At 46.0% G+C, this 13,516-nt stretch overlaps 1 protein-coding gene across 2 annotated transcripts in view; it reads left to right on the top strand.

Moving 5' to 3' along the window:
• Positions 1 to 13,516, top strand: part of LOC119445554 (monocarboxylate transporter 9) — a 100,270-nt gene that overhangs the window by 73,636 nt on the left and 13,118 nt on the right. The window lies entirely within an intron of this gene.

The raw sequence follows: 13,516 nt of genomic DNA, 5'->3' as shown, positions 1-13,516 counted from the left end.
GGGTCTCTTTGCCGATTAGGAAGTGATAGACATCCTCAGCAATTCCTTTAAAGAGGTGGCCGACCTTGTCCTCCTCTAACATGCGAGTTTTGACTGTCTTGCAGAGATTCAATATAGCCTCAATATACGTCGTGCACGTCTCGCCTGGTACTTGGGCTCTTTGCAGCAGCGTTTGCTCCGTCTGCTTCCTCTTCGCGACTGAGTCCCCAAAACACTTCGTTATTTCAGACACGAAACCATCCCATGTTGTGAGTGTGTCTTCATGGTTGTGAAACCACACAAGTGCTGTGTCTGTTAAGAACACGACGTTGGACAGCTGAGTTGCCACATCCAAATGGTAATAGTTGCTCACCCGTTTGTAGTGTGCGAGTCACTCATTCAAGTCTTCGCCAGATTTGCCTCCGAATGTGCGAGGCTCTATCAGGTGCTGACGCTGCCAGGGACCAGCCACGGCTGTAGCAGGTGCCGAAGGGGTCGCTGTAACCAGGACAGGGGCTGCAGCTGCAGGAACAGCTTCAGTCCGGGTTCCGTCTTCACCGCGAGACATGTCGACCACCAGCGCGGCAGTCCAGCAAGCCGGTGGCTGGGGCGTAGATCAGGTGGTTGCAGAACCATGTTGCGTGGTTGAGTACCCAGCACCGTCCACCAGAAAACTGTTATGGATGAGGCGTGTTTATTTACAGATTATAAATGAGAGTCCAGGAAAAACAGTCCAGCACCGCTTTGTTCTGTGCTCCGCACCGAAAGATTCGTCGTCCTTTCAAAACTGTTACGGATGAGGCGTGTTTATTTACAGATGATGAATGAGAGTGGAGGAAAAACAGTCCAGCACCGGTTTTGTTCTGCGCTCCGCATCAAAAGATTCGTCGTCCTCCTCTTTCTTTCGCCTCAACCAAGGCGTTACATTTCCCGTTACGCAGACGAAGCCCACCATGATATTTAGAGCTGAGTGATAGAGTGATATTGCTTGAGGCACGTAACATGCGCAAGTTGAGTAGCGCTAGAGCGGCGTCCTGGTGACCTTACACGGGCGACCACATACGTTAAATGGCTAACGCGGTCAATGACTGTGAAGGAACCGGTATACTGAGCCAGGAACTTTTGACATAAGCGGCGTCTGCCCTGAGGGGTCCACAGCCACACCAAGACACCTTTTTCTAATTAAATTGAGTCGTGGCGGCGGTCATACCGCTCCTTGGAGCGATCTTGTGATGCCAGTGCACGCAGACGAGCAATTTGTCGGGCTTCTTCAGCACGGCACAAAGTTTCGGCAACTGAGTCCTCTGTATTGAGTGTAAAGGGGAAAATGGTATCGAGACAGCTGCGCGGTGCCCGAGCGTAGAGCAGGTAAAAAGGTGTGAAGTCCATAGTTTCGTGTTTCGCTATTGTAGGCTTAGGTAATAAACCGTAAGATGGCATCCCAGTTCCTGTGATTGGATGATACATACATAGCCAGCATGTTGGTCAGGGTGCGGTTGGTACGTTCGACAAGGCCATTCGTCTGGGGATGATATGATGTTGAGCGGCGGAACTGCGAAGTGCAGAGTCTAAGCAATTCTTCCAGGGCGTTAGAGCGACGAATTAGTGACCACGGTCGCTGATAATTACGCGAGGCGCACCGTGACGAAGGATTACGTAGCGTAACAAGAAGGTAGTGACGCAAGTAGCTGTGGAGGAAGATATCGCAGTGGTTTCCGCGTATCTAGTTAGGTGATCGACACAGACGATGACGATGCGGTTGTTGTTCGAAGATCGCGGAAATGGTCCTAGCAGGTCGATACCAACTTGCTCGAAAGGTGTAGTAGGCGGCGCTACAGGATTCTTCTTCTTCTTCTTTCTGGGGTTTTACGTGCCAAAACCAGTTCTGATTATGAGGCACGCCGTAGTGGAGGGCTCCGGAATAATTTCGACCACCTGGGGTTCTTTAACGTGCACTACAACGCAAGCACACGGGCGTTTTTGCATTTCGCCTCCATCGAAATGCGGCACAGGATGAAGAAGGCCTTGCGGAGCGCTTGTTGGTCGCTTGTGACGCTGGCACTTGTCGCAGCTCGATACGTATTGTTTAGTGGAGTGTCCCATCTTAGGTCAATCAAACCGCTCCTTTATTCGATGTAAAGGCCAAGATATAGTCCAGCGTTTTCGGCGCGCCAGCCGCGAAAGGCGAAGTCGGATACGCTACGCCAGCCACGCCAGCCTGTGGAAAAAATTTGCCTCCTCTACAGTTCGGCGCGCACGCCGCGCGAGGCTAGCGCCATCTCTGTGTGTGGGAGCGCAACTTCACGGCCGCGCGATCCATGGCGCATGCGCATTCTCACTTTTTGACAGAAAGTGCCCGCGCCGTCCGAGCTGCGCGCTTTTTTTTTTTTTTTTGACAAGGGAAGACACTTTATTTCAGACAACCAACATACATAGTTGCCTAGGGGCCAGTCATGCATAAAATATAAACATAAGTTCGACAAGAAAGCACATCGTGATTTTTTACATACGCAAACACAAAAAAATACCTTATACACAGGCCTCGCTCCGTGTGCTGTTTGACTGCCTTCACGGCACGGCGTTATCTTGTCCTGACAGCCAGAGAAGATCGCAGTCCTAGTGCTAGTGCGTCGGCTACGTCAAAAGCGGAAGCGAAACATGTGCATACATCCTCACTTGCGTTGTCATCGTCCACGGACGTTGAGAAAGCAAGAGCCGCGCTTTCACTACGAGCGCCGCAAGCCGCCATTTTGCTTTCTGCCCACTGCCCCTACAGCGCGCAGTGCATTCTGGTCTAGCGGCAGCCGCGTGAAATAGAACATGTTCTATCTCCGTGCCGGCCGCGCTGAGCGCGCCAGACGCAGCTGGGCACGCCGGCTACGCCGTGACGCCGGACTGTAGATTGTGCACTTTTCACCGGCGTTGCTTAACCACGCCGCGCGTAGCCGCGCGCGCGCGTTACGCCGGACTATATATTGTCCTTAAGGTGCGAATGAATCCAAGATGGCCTGACGTCGGATCATCATGCATGACCCGAAGAATGTCACATTGCAGGCTTTGGGAAACAACCATTAAATACCGCGCATCACTTGCTGAATAATTTGTCTTCTATAACCGTCCATCGCGAAGGCAAAAGCGACCACTGGCCTTGGGACTGCAGGCATCGGCGAACAGGGGGTCCAAACATAAGTCCTTGCGCTGTTCCCGCTGGAAGACGGTGACGTCAGGAAACGCGTGAGAGACAACAGCAAAGCAGGTGTCGAGGTTGTCCGCGTCATCCCGTGTTGTCTACAGAGGAAGGCGAGAAAGGTAATCAGCGTCGGCATGACGCCTTCCACTTTTGTACGAAACAATGAAGTGAAATTCTTGCAGCCGCAAAGCCCAGCGTGCGACACGACCGGAGGGGTCACGGAGGGTAACAAGCCAACAAGGAATGATGGTCGGTTACAATTGTGAATGTACGCCCGTAGAGGTAACAACGAAACTTCTGAACAGCAAAGACAGCCGCGAAGCATTCTTGCTCTGTCACAGTGTAGTTTCGTTCAGCCTTGCTGAGAGAACGGCTCGCATAGGCGACCACATACTCTTCATTATTATGGCCCGGAACAAGCACTCCTCCGATGCCGATTCCGTTGGCGTCACGGTGCACTTCAGTAGGAGCAGGATCAAAGTGACGAAGAATGGGTTCTGAAGTCAGCAAGAACTTTAGTTCAGAGAATGCCACGTCGCATTCAGGTGTCCACTCGTATGGGCTGTTATTTCGCAAGAGACTTGCCAAAGGATAAACAATGTCCGCAAATGTGGGCACGAACCGTCGAAAGTACGAACATAAACCCAGGATGCTGCGGAGTTCTTTTAGTGACTGAGGTGGTTTAAAGTCACTGACCGCTTCTATTTTTCGGGGGTCTAGCCTGACACCATCTTTTTCAACCAGGTGACTAAGGACTAATGCTTGTTGTTCGGCAAACCGGCACTTCTTGGAATTCAAAACCAAGCCGGCCTTTTCGACGCAGTCTAAAAGGAGAGAGAGAGAGAGAGAGAGAAAATGATTTAATGAAAGGCAGGGAAGTTAACCATAACTGAGCCCGGTTGGCTACCCTACACTGGGGGAAGTGGAAAGGGGAGAGAGAGATTAAGATAAGAATACAAAGTCCGCTATGGATATCGCCGACGTGGCGACAGATCTCTCCTCTATCACTGACGATCAATCAGTCCGGATCATAGACGGTCACTCAGTCCTGTAGTTTTCAAAAATCGCCGCGGCGATTTTGTGGCCTTTTGCAGCTGTGATATTCGAGACCATGGTCCCAAGATCTTGCTCAAGGTGAACGGTCTTTTATCCAGCCTATTGAGAACGTTGCAGAGGTCATGTCTTTCGTTTTGAAAAGATGGGCAGTAGCACAGTAGGTGTTCTATAGTCTCATAGACACCGCAGGCACTACACTCGGCGCTATCAGCCATTCCAATCAAACACGTGTAAGCAATGGTGAATGCAACACCCAAGCGTAAGCGGCACAGCATTGTTTCCTCACTTCGCGGAAATCCAGGCAACAGCCGCAGCTGCATAGATGGGTCGAGAGAATGCAACCGATGCTGGGTGAATTCCGTTGTATGCCACTTCTCCAATGTCATACTGTGCGCTAGCTTGCTTAGGTGTTGGGCTGCGTCAGTCCTCGATAAAGGCACAGAAACAATATTTGCTCCTTCGTGTGCTTTCCTAGCAGCTTCGTCGGCGATGTCGTTGCCGGAGATACCGCAATGACCCGGCAGCCACTGAAACACGACCTCGTGTCCTTTTGCGATCGTATGGTGGTGCATTTCTCGTATCTCCGAGACGAGTTGTTCGCAGGACCCGCGACGAAGAGCTGACAAAATACTTTGTAGGGCCGCCTTTGACTCACATAATATTGCCCACCGATAACCCGGTTGGTTGTTAATATAACCAATGGCACCTCGGAGGGCAACAAGCTCCGAAACGGTCAATGATGTCACGTGAGAAGTCTTGTATGTGATGCTCATTGATCGTGATGGTATGACCACTGCGCCGGTGGAGCTCGTCTGAGTGGAAGAGCCATCCGTATATGTGTGGATTCGGTCAAAGTAGAAAGTGTGCAAGCAATCGAGAGCTGCTTGCTTCAAGGCCAAGGTAGGCAGGTTTAAAACGAGGTTTAAACGGGCGTTATGCTCTTCGAAAGTACGTTCGAAAATGACAACAATATCTAGAGCGCACAAACATACCTCCCATTTTAGACCACGAAGAATTGAGACCATAAATCTTTCAAAGTAGTGGGGGCATTGCAAAGCCCAAACGGCATAACATTAAATTGATACAGTCCATCAGGCGTCACGAATGCAGTCTTCTCCTTGTCAGCAGGGTGCATAGGGATCTGCCAGTACCCTGATCGTATATGTGGTGAAGAAAAGTAGGAAACCGAATGCAGACAATCGAAGACATCGTCTATCCGAGGTAGTGGATATACATCTTTTTTTGGTGACGGCATTTTATCGTCTATAATTAACGCAAAACCTCCAAGAGTCGTCTTTCTTCTTGACCAAAATGTCAGGTGCTACCCAAGGGCTTCACGATTCTTCAATAACGCCCTTCTGTAGCATATCCTGAACTTGTTCGCCAATAACTTTCCGCTCCGATGACGACAATCGATAAGGTTTTTGCCGGACTGGATGAGCAGAACTTGTATCGATACTGTGCTGAGCTCGAGAACAGGGTAAAGATGGTCGCTTCTCTTTTTCGCAGAAGTCAAACACAGAAGCATGTCTTTCCAATAGCTCGACCGATTTTTGTCGCTCTTGTGACCGTAGGTTCTTACTAACCATGCTTAGAATCTGCGACTCGTAGGAGCAACTGCATTCGCAAACGGCCAAGCGTTTATGACCTTCTTCGTCGATAACGGCAGCTATAGAATTTCCGATGGTATAATCAAAGACGGCGAGCTTCATCCTCGAGGAAGTATAATCACATGATATGTAATTACATAACACAGGTTTAGCTGTAGTCCCGAACCTGATAGATTTTGTTTTATTGATGTTAATTTCCATTTGCCACTTATTGCACCATTTACTGAGATTGTCCAGGTCAGACTGAAGGCAACAGGTATCCTCATGGTTAATAATTTGTCTGTACATCACGCAATCGTCAGCAAATAATCTGACTATGGAATGCATACCATTACTAATATCCTTAATAAAAACTATAAACAAAATAGGACCGAGCACGAACCCTGCGGTACTCCTGATTTGACGTCTATTAAGGGAGACGAATGTTCATTAACGAAAACTGATTGCAACCGGTTAGTTAAAAAGTTGGTCATCCACCTAATTATTGTGGCATTTATGTTAAGATATGTCAGTTTATGAATAATCCGCAAGTGGGAACTTTGTGAAAAGCCTTCGCGAAGTCTACAAAGATCGCATCAATTTGATGCAAAGAATGAATGGAGTGATGCAAGTCATTAATTAATTCAAACAGTTGTGTTTCGGAAGATTGATCACGTAAAAATCCGTGCTGATTGATAAAGACAAAATTATGTTCTAGAAGAAACTTCATTACAGCATTTGAAATGAGGTGTTCGAGAAGTTTACAACACGTGCTGGTTAGAGAAATTGGTCTGTAATTTGATGCGTTAGACGAGTCACCAGATTTTATTATGGGAATTACGCGAGCTGTTTCCAATCGTTTGGGACGCATCCCGTGTCGATAGATTGCTGAAAGAGTGTGGCTAAAATGTGAGGTATTGCAGGTTTCCACATTTTAAGAAGTTTAGGATAGATGTCGGCAGGACCAGGTTGGAAGGGGATCGACACAAGAGTGTACTCCTTCAAGAATGATATTAACGGCGTGCATCCTTGAAGGTAAAATAGGGGCCTGAAGGCTACTAGGTGCAGGAGTCTCATCCGTAAAAACAGATGAAAAATCTCGTTAAATTCAATAGCGACATGTGCCGGAGAAAGAATAGTACCATCTTTAGATAGTGATACCGTCGAGTTTGATGCGTAATTTGGGTTAAGAACTCTCCAAAATTTTTTTCTTTATTACGAAGCATGTTTGAAATGTCGTGCGTGAAAAATTTATCTTTGGCTGTTGTTATTACGGTTCGGCATAAGGGCGCGTGCTCGCGATAGCGCCTCCAATCTTCCACAAATTCTGATAGTTTAGCTCTGAAATATAAATGTTTCTTTTTGTTAATACAACGTTTCACATGCGTCGAAAACCAAGTGCTTTGCGTGGAGGCTATTTTGACTTTTGGAATAAGTTTGTCTTTAAGTGTGATCAGCTTGTAACGAAGAAGTACTGAGTTCGTATTTACATCACTATGATGGAATGACTGAAAAAAGTCGGCAGAAAAGGCGGAAAGGTCACTGACAAGGCCGTCCGCATTCACGCGGGAGTAATCAATTATTACTCTCTTTATATTTTCACGTTTTTTTCCGGGCACCTACGAATTCACAATGCAAGATATTGTGGCCGCTGATGCCATCTAATACATTTACCGAGACATTATTTGCTTCGGTCGTTAGTATGAGGTCTAAAAGTGAATCACCCAGAGTGGGAACAGAAACCATTTGATGCAAATCGAACGACGAGAGCACGTCAAGAAAATATCGACATTCATGTTTTCTTGTGCCATCGAGGGGTCTGCATGAATGCCACACAATATTAGGGTAGTCGAAATCGCGATAACGCAGTGGCGCGTCAGCGCTTGACGTTATCACAACCGGCAAGAAATATTAGTGATGTCGGGTACTTGTTTTGAACAAAACTTAAGGACTCGTTTAGATGATCCGGAAAATAGTGGGATGAATCAGGTGGATGATAGCAGACCCCAAAGACACAGGTAGAACGTGTGGGCAGACAGAGAGCAACCCACAACATTTCGAGGCAGGAATGAGTTTCTATAACGCAAGCTTTCAAACTAGATTTTACTGCGATTAACACACCGCCCCGTCTCGATTCAGTCCTATCTTTTCTAAATAATGAAAATTCAGGAGACAAGGTCAATTCATGATCGGAAATATCGAGTGGCAACCAGGTTTCGGTGCCTAGAACAATGTCTACGGAGCAGGATTCAGCATAATAACAGAGCAGATGTTGCTTACGAAATAAACTGCGGAAGTTTGACACAAATTGACAGATGCGAAAACAGCGTTCACTTTTACATCATTGGATTCTCTTGGGGACGTGACGCTTCGGAAGGGCAATTACTTCGTTAGTGGTATGGTCAAGGACATAAATCGTACTGTCTAGTAGAAGCATGTCAAACGGAAGTTTGAGTCTTTCACCGGGTTTCTGTTTGGAACGAGCGAAATCCCTGAGCTTTTTTCTAATGAATTGCATTCCCCGTGAAAAATCCTCTTCAATCCACACGCGAGACAATTCTAACTTTTTTAGTTGAGATGCATTTTTCGGTATGTTGGTATTTTCTTTGAAATTGAGGAATTTCACAATAATTGGCCGAGTATGGCCTCGCCTTTTCTGTCCGGTTCAATGGGCACGTTCAATTTCACCTGCTGCAATCCCTAAATTTTCAGAAACAGACTCAGTTACAAGCTCTTCTGTTTGCTGCCATGTCTCCGAGTCTTGCTCAACGATTCCTTCAAAGATAAGATTGTTTCGACGCAATCTGTTATTGAGGTAATCTACCGCCAAACTTGAGCGAAGCGATTGTTTCGATTCTATGGTTTCCAGTTTGTTTTTGGTATTCTTCAGCATCTGAATTACCTCGTCAGGGGCAGAGGTTCCTTCTAATTTGGAAAGACGTCTCTTTAGTTCGGTCAAATTAGTTTGAACGTCTTTTACTTTCCCTAGGATTTCTTTCTGAAATTTTTTATTAGAGGTTGCGATATCCTCGACAATGGTTAGCAGTTGGTCTACCTTGTCCGGGCTGGGATTCATTTCGACGTCCCCCGCACGTAGTAGCAGATGCGCCACACAAAACAACACAAGAGATAGACGGCCTGCCTTGCAAAATTGAGCAGAAATGGTGGCCAGGCGCAACCACACCAGGGTATGCATTCGCTTTACTCTGCCGCTACAAGCGAAACAACTTACGCGGACACGATACGTACAAACGTCTATACCCATTACAAGCACACGCAGTTGGGATTTGCAGCCGAACAAATGTTGTACAGTAGTTTTATGGGTAGGGTGCGCTCACCTAGAAGGTGGCAACAAACGCTTGGTTAGAGACAAGCAGCTGGCCGCAAATCCCAGCTGGAAGTCTTCGTCACGTCTTCTTATAGTCGATGGGAGGGCGCTGCGTTCGGCGATGAGTGCGCTTGCGCTTTGGTGGTGCGCAAGGTAATGGCCTCGATGCCCACGTGGCGGTGGTGCACTGGTCCGTTCCAGATGGTATCTGAGATCGCGTACAGCGCAGGCTTCCCGTCTAGAGGGTGGCAACAAAGGCTTGGTTAGAGACAAGAAACTGGCCACAAATCCCAAAGGAGAAGAAGGCATTAAAGGTACTCGAATGTGCCTGAATGACAGGCTGCGGGAGCCTTCGGCGTAGCTTAGGGCGTTAGCAAGGTCTGGACAGCTTACAAAATGTGGCAGCCCAAATACTCGGAAAAATGTAATGCTGAAGGTGCACATTGATATATAAGGCCTTGTCCAAACAAGAAGCCAATAAATGCAATAGCAAACCAATTGGTATCTCGACTAGAAATACTGATTACTTCAACAATATGTGTAATGCATGCTTCATAGGTGAAATTAGTGATATATCTGATATGTCATCTATAGTCAAATAATACCGCAAAAGTGAGCCTTTCATGCATAATGTAATCACTTGTTTTGTAAAACCAGTTTTTTAAATATTGGTGCAGCAAAAAATACATAGTCGCCAAATATTGTAAGTTTATTGGCTTCTGCGTAAGCAAAATACTCTATCAAATAAAGAGATGAAACTATCGAAATTCCAATTATGCGGCTCTAATACTTAGAAATATTTGACGAAGGGCTTCTTCCAACAGCGTTAAATACGGAATAGCAGAAACTGCCCTGCAATACAGTCAGCAGGTTTGATATACGTGAGCTCTAACGAGTCGTTGCGGTCTCGCAGTAAGGTAACAATGCTTTTCAGTGGTACGTTTAATCTACCGGGACAATTACGCGTGGAAACTGACATGAAGAGAAAGCTAGTCAATTGGCGCGCTTGCCCCTCACCATGACAAGGGCGCTGACATGTCAATATAGTCATCTCATGTGCCCTTGATGCGGCGTTCAACCGAAGTTGCAATTGTTCATCTGTTCAGTACGCGATGGTCGAGGTGCCTGGCAGATGCAGGGTGCCCTCTGGCGACACCTCTTTGATTTCTTATCCATGGCATGACGCGTGTGCACTAGCACACGCGTCAGCGAACTAACCGCTCATTTCTCTTCTTTCCTTCCCTCCTCTCTCTCCCTGTCATCTTTGTGTTCCCTCTTCCCATTCCCCCGGTGTAGGGTAGCCAACCGGACGTTATCCTGGTTAACCTCCCTGCCTTCTGCCTTTCTCTTATTTCCTTCCTCCTTCCTCCTCCTCTGGCGACAGGTGTCAAACACATTCACCACAGAAACATCATTCGCACTACAGATATGGTAAAGAGGAACTACCAGCGTGCGACAAATGTGTGTGTGTGTTAGGGGGGGGGGGGGGAGATACCCGGACACCCACCATACGCTGTGTCATTGTCCATACAGTAAAAGTAAAGGAACAGAAATTTCTAAGACTCAAACTTCAACCACGAAACCTCGATGAGTGGCGGGCCGACTCGCTGGTGGACAGCGTTACGGCGATGACGAAACTCGTCACAATACTCAACCTGGCTGAGGCCATAGACGATACGTTTTCAACCCCGAAATTCGCATCCGTCTCTCAAAGTACTGTGGCGCTTTGGTGGGTTTCTACAAGATAAAGTATTTCGTGTCTTGCGATGGTGAATAAAAGTAGAGTTCTGCCTCCAAGGTTCGCCATAGTGGCTGCGGGACGAGTTCGTCAATGAAATCTGCAGCGCGTCTGTTCTTGTAATGCGCAAGCTATCCCTGTGCTTTTTTGGCGCCTCAAAATAGTTACAATGCATCGATACCACCTTGGCCAAGAAGAAGTTCTGTTAAGCTTACATAGGTATTTACTGAAGGGTGGTTATGCTTGCAATATTTATTGCTGCTGTTGATGGCTACACATGTTTGAAACCTTTCTCGTTTCGTTCTGTACTGCTTTCGATCTCTAAATAAATAAATAAATAAATAAATAAATAAATAAATAAATAAATAGCTTGTTTGACTACTTTCAAAATTTTTTCTTGTGTTACCATGCAAGAAGAGCATCAGGTATCGTGAATAATGTCCGTGCGATATGAGGTGCACGCGAAACAGATGACAAAAATAGCTCAACTTCACATGAAAAAGCTGTCGCTTAAATATCCGTGGCCCAGATTACAGCGAAAAATGCGTCGCTCGAGGGTCGCCACGCTCATCACAGCGGGATGACAAGTTTGAAATGAGAACAAGTGTTATCTTCATATATGTTGCACCTGTCACTCACTTTCTCTTGTCCCGACATCGAAACACATGCGTTTCACAAGCCAAACATCGTGACTTTAGGGACATGCTCAGGCGTCTCCGTCATGGTCATACACGTTTCATCCCAACATACAGTGCCTGCGAAATGCAGTATGGTATTTGACACTGGGAGCGTTCGCGTATCATCATCATCATCATCAGTCTACGTTTTTTATCCACTGCAGGACCAAAGCCTCTCCCTGCGATCTCCAATTACCCCTGTCTTGCGCTAGCGTATTTCAACTTGCGCCTGCAAATTTCCTAACTTCATCATCCCATCTGGTTTTCTGCCGACCTCGACTGCGCTTCCCTTCTCTTCGTATTCATTCTGCAACCCTAATGGTCCACCAGTTATCCATCCTACGCATTACATGGCCTGCCCAGCTCCATTTTTTCCGCTTAATGTGAGCTAGAATATCGGCTATCCCCGTTTGTTCTGTGATCCACACCGCTCTCTTCCTGTCTCCTAACGTTAGTCCTAAAATTTTTCGTTCCATCACTCTTTGTGCGGTCCTTAACTTGTTCTCGAACTTCTTTGTTAACCTCCAAGTTTCTGCCCCATATGTTAGCACCGGCAGAATGCAATGATTGTACACTTTTCTTTTCAACGACAGTGGTAAGCTCCCAGTCAGGATTTGGCAATCCCTGCCGTATGCATGCCAACCCACTGTTAAGCTTACATAGGTATTTACTGAAGGGTGGTTATGCTTGCAATATTTATTGCTGCTGTTGATGGCTACACATGTTTGAAACCTTTCTCGTTTCGTTTCGTTGCACGCGCTTCATGGATAGATTCAATTAAGCATCACACGCCAAACACTGAGATCAATCGCGGAGTTCCCTGGAGACACAAGAATGTTTACAGAAGCAGCTGACGGTTAACGCGAGAAACATCAACTTACCTAAGACGTTCTGCATAGAAGCCCATCCATTTCTTTTTAACTGTTTCATAGCCTAGTTGACACATACATTGCATTTTTTTCGTTACTCATACATCTTCTGCGTATTGACATCAAACCCTAGTGTTCAAGTCATAGAGAAAAACCTACAATATGGCTTAATCTTCGTTATCGTGTTTTGAAAAAGCAGAATCATGAGCCTATCAAAAATACCGTAAAATATAGGAAATGCGACATCACTATGTGGTCTTGTGAGGAGGAAGAATATCACATAGAAACATCGCTTATTACACTACTCTAACAGGCTTTGCGCAAAAATACATGCCATGGATAAGAAATCAATATCACTAGATAAATGTCTGGGAACGTTGCCATGAAACAGCTTGCAGCACAATGTAACACGCGCATTAAAGCAATTCTTTGTGAAATAAACAATATCTTAAAATGAGTAAGTCTTGCTATCCTAACTTTTATTATATCGTTGTTTTTGCAGGAGCCATTATTTGTTAACGTTTTCACATATTCATGTCTCCGTAATCACTTTTGTTATCTTGTTCTCGTGGCTTTTGTGTGGATGTTTCTGTGCACTGTTTTCCCCACCACCGATGGACCTCATTTGTGCTTGAACATGAACATTCGAATTTTTTGAATTGCTCAGACACATTTTTGTTGTTTGTAAGTGAGGTTTAGTACTGCTGTCTATGGATTTTTGTTTTGTACATTATCTTTTAAATGTTTTTGCGAACATATCTATACTCTCAAGTGAAGAGTAGTAGCCGGTGCTTTTAACGCACACCAAAATCTCCCTAAATACGTTTAAAAATAAAGTTATAACGGGAAGTTATCTTAATAATAGGACATGACATCCGCCATAGATTCTTTCTTACGACACGTAATAACTCGGTGGCGGAGGCAAGTCATTGATATATGTATGTGGCCTCTCGACAGCTAGGAGCCTACAAGGAAGCGCCTTAAACCGCATATTTTATGAAGACGTTATGTAGTAAAACTGTCTGTTCGTAAGACTTCAGCACATTGAGTCCTTTTCTCTCAAGCTGGCTAGCAAAACTCTCTTACCTAT

The sequence above is a fragment of the Dermacentor silvarum genome, chromosome 3 (assembly GCF_013339745.2).
Source record: "Dermacentor silvarum isolate Dsil-2018 chromosome 3, BIME_Dsil_1.4, whole genome shotgun sequence".
In the NCBI taxonomy this organism is placed as follows: Eukaryota; Metazoa; Arthropoda; class Arachnida; order Ixodida; family Ixodidae; genus Dermacentor; species Dermacentor silvarum.
Note: the sequence above shows the minus strand (reverse complement) of the source record. Positions and strands in the feature narration are given on the sequence as shown.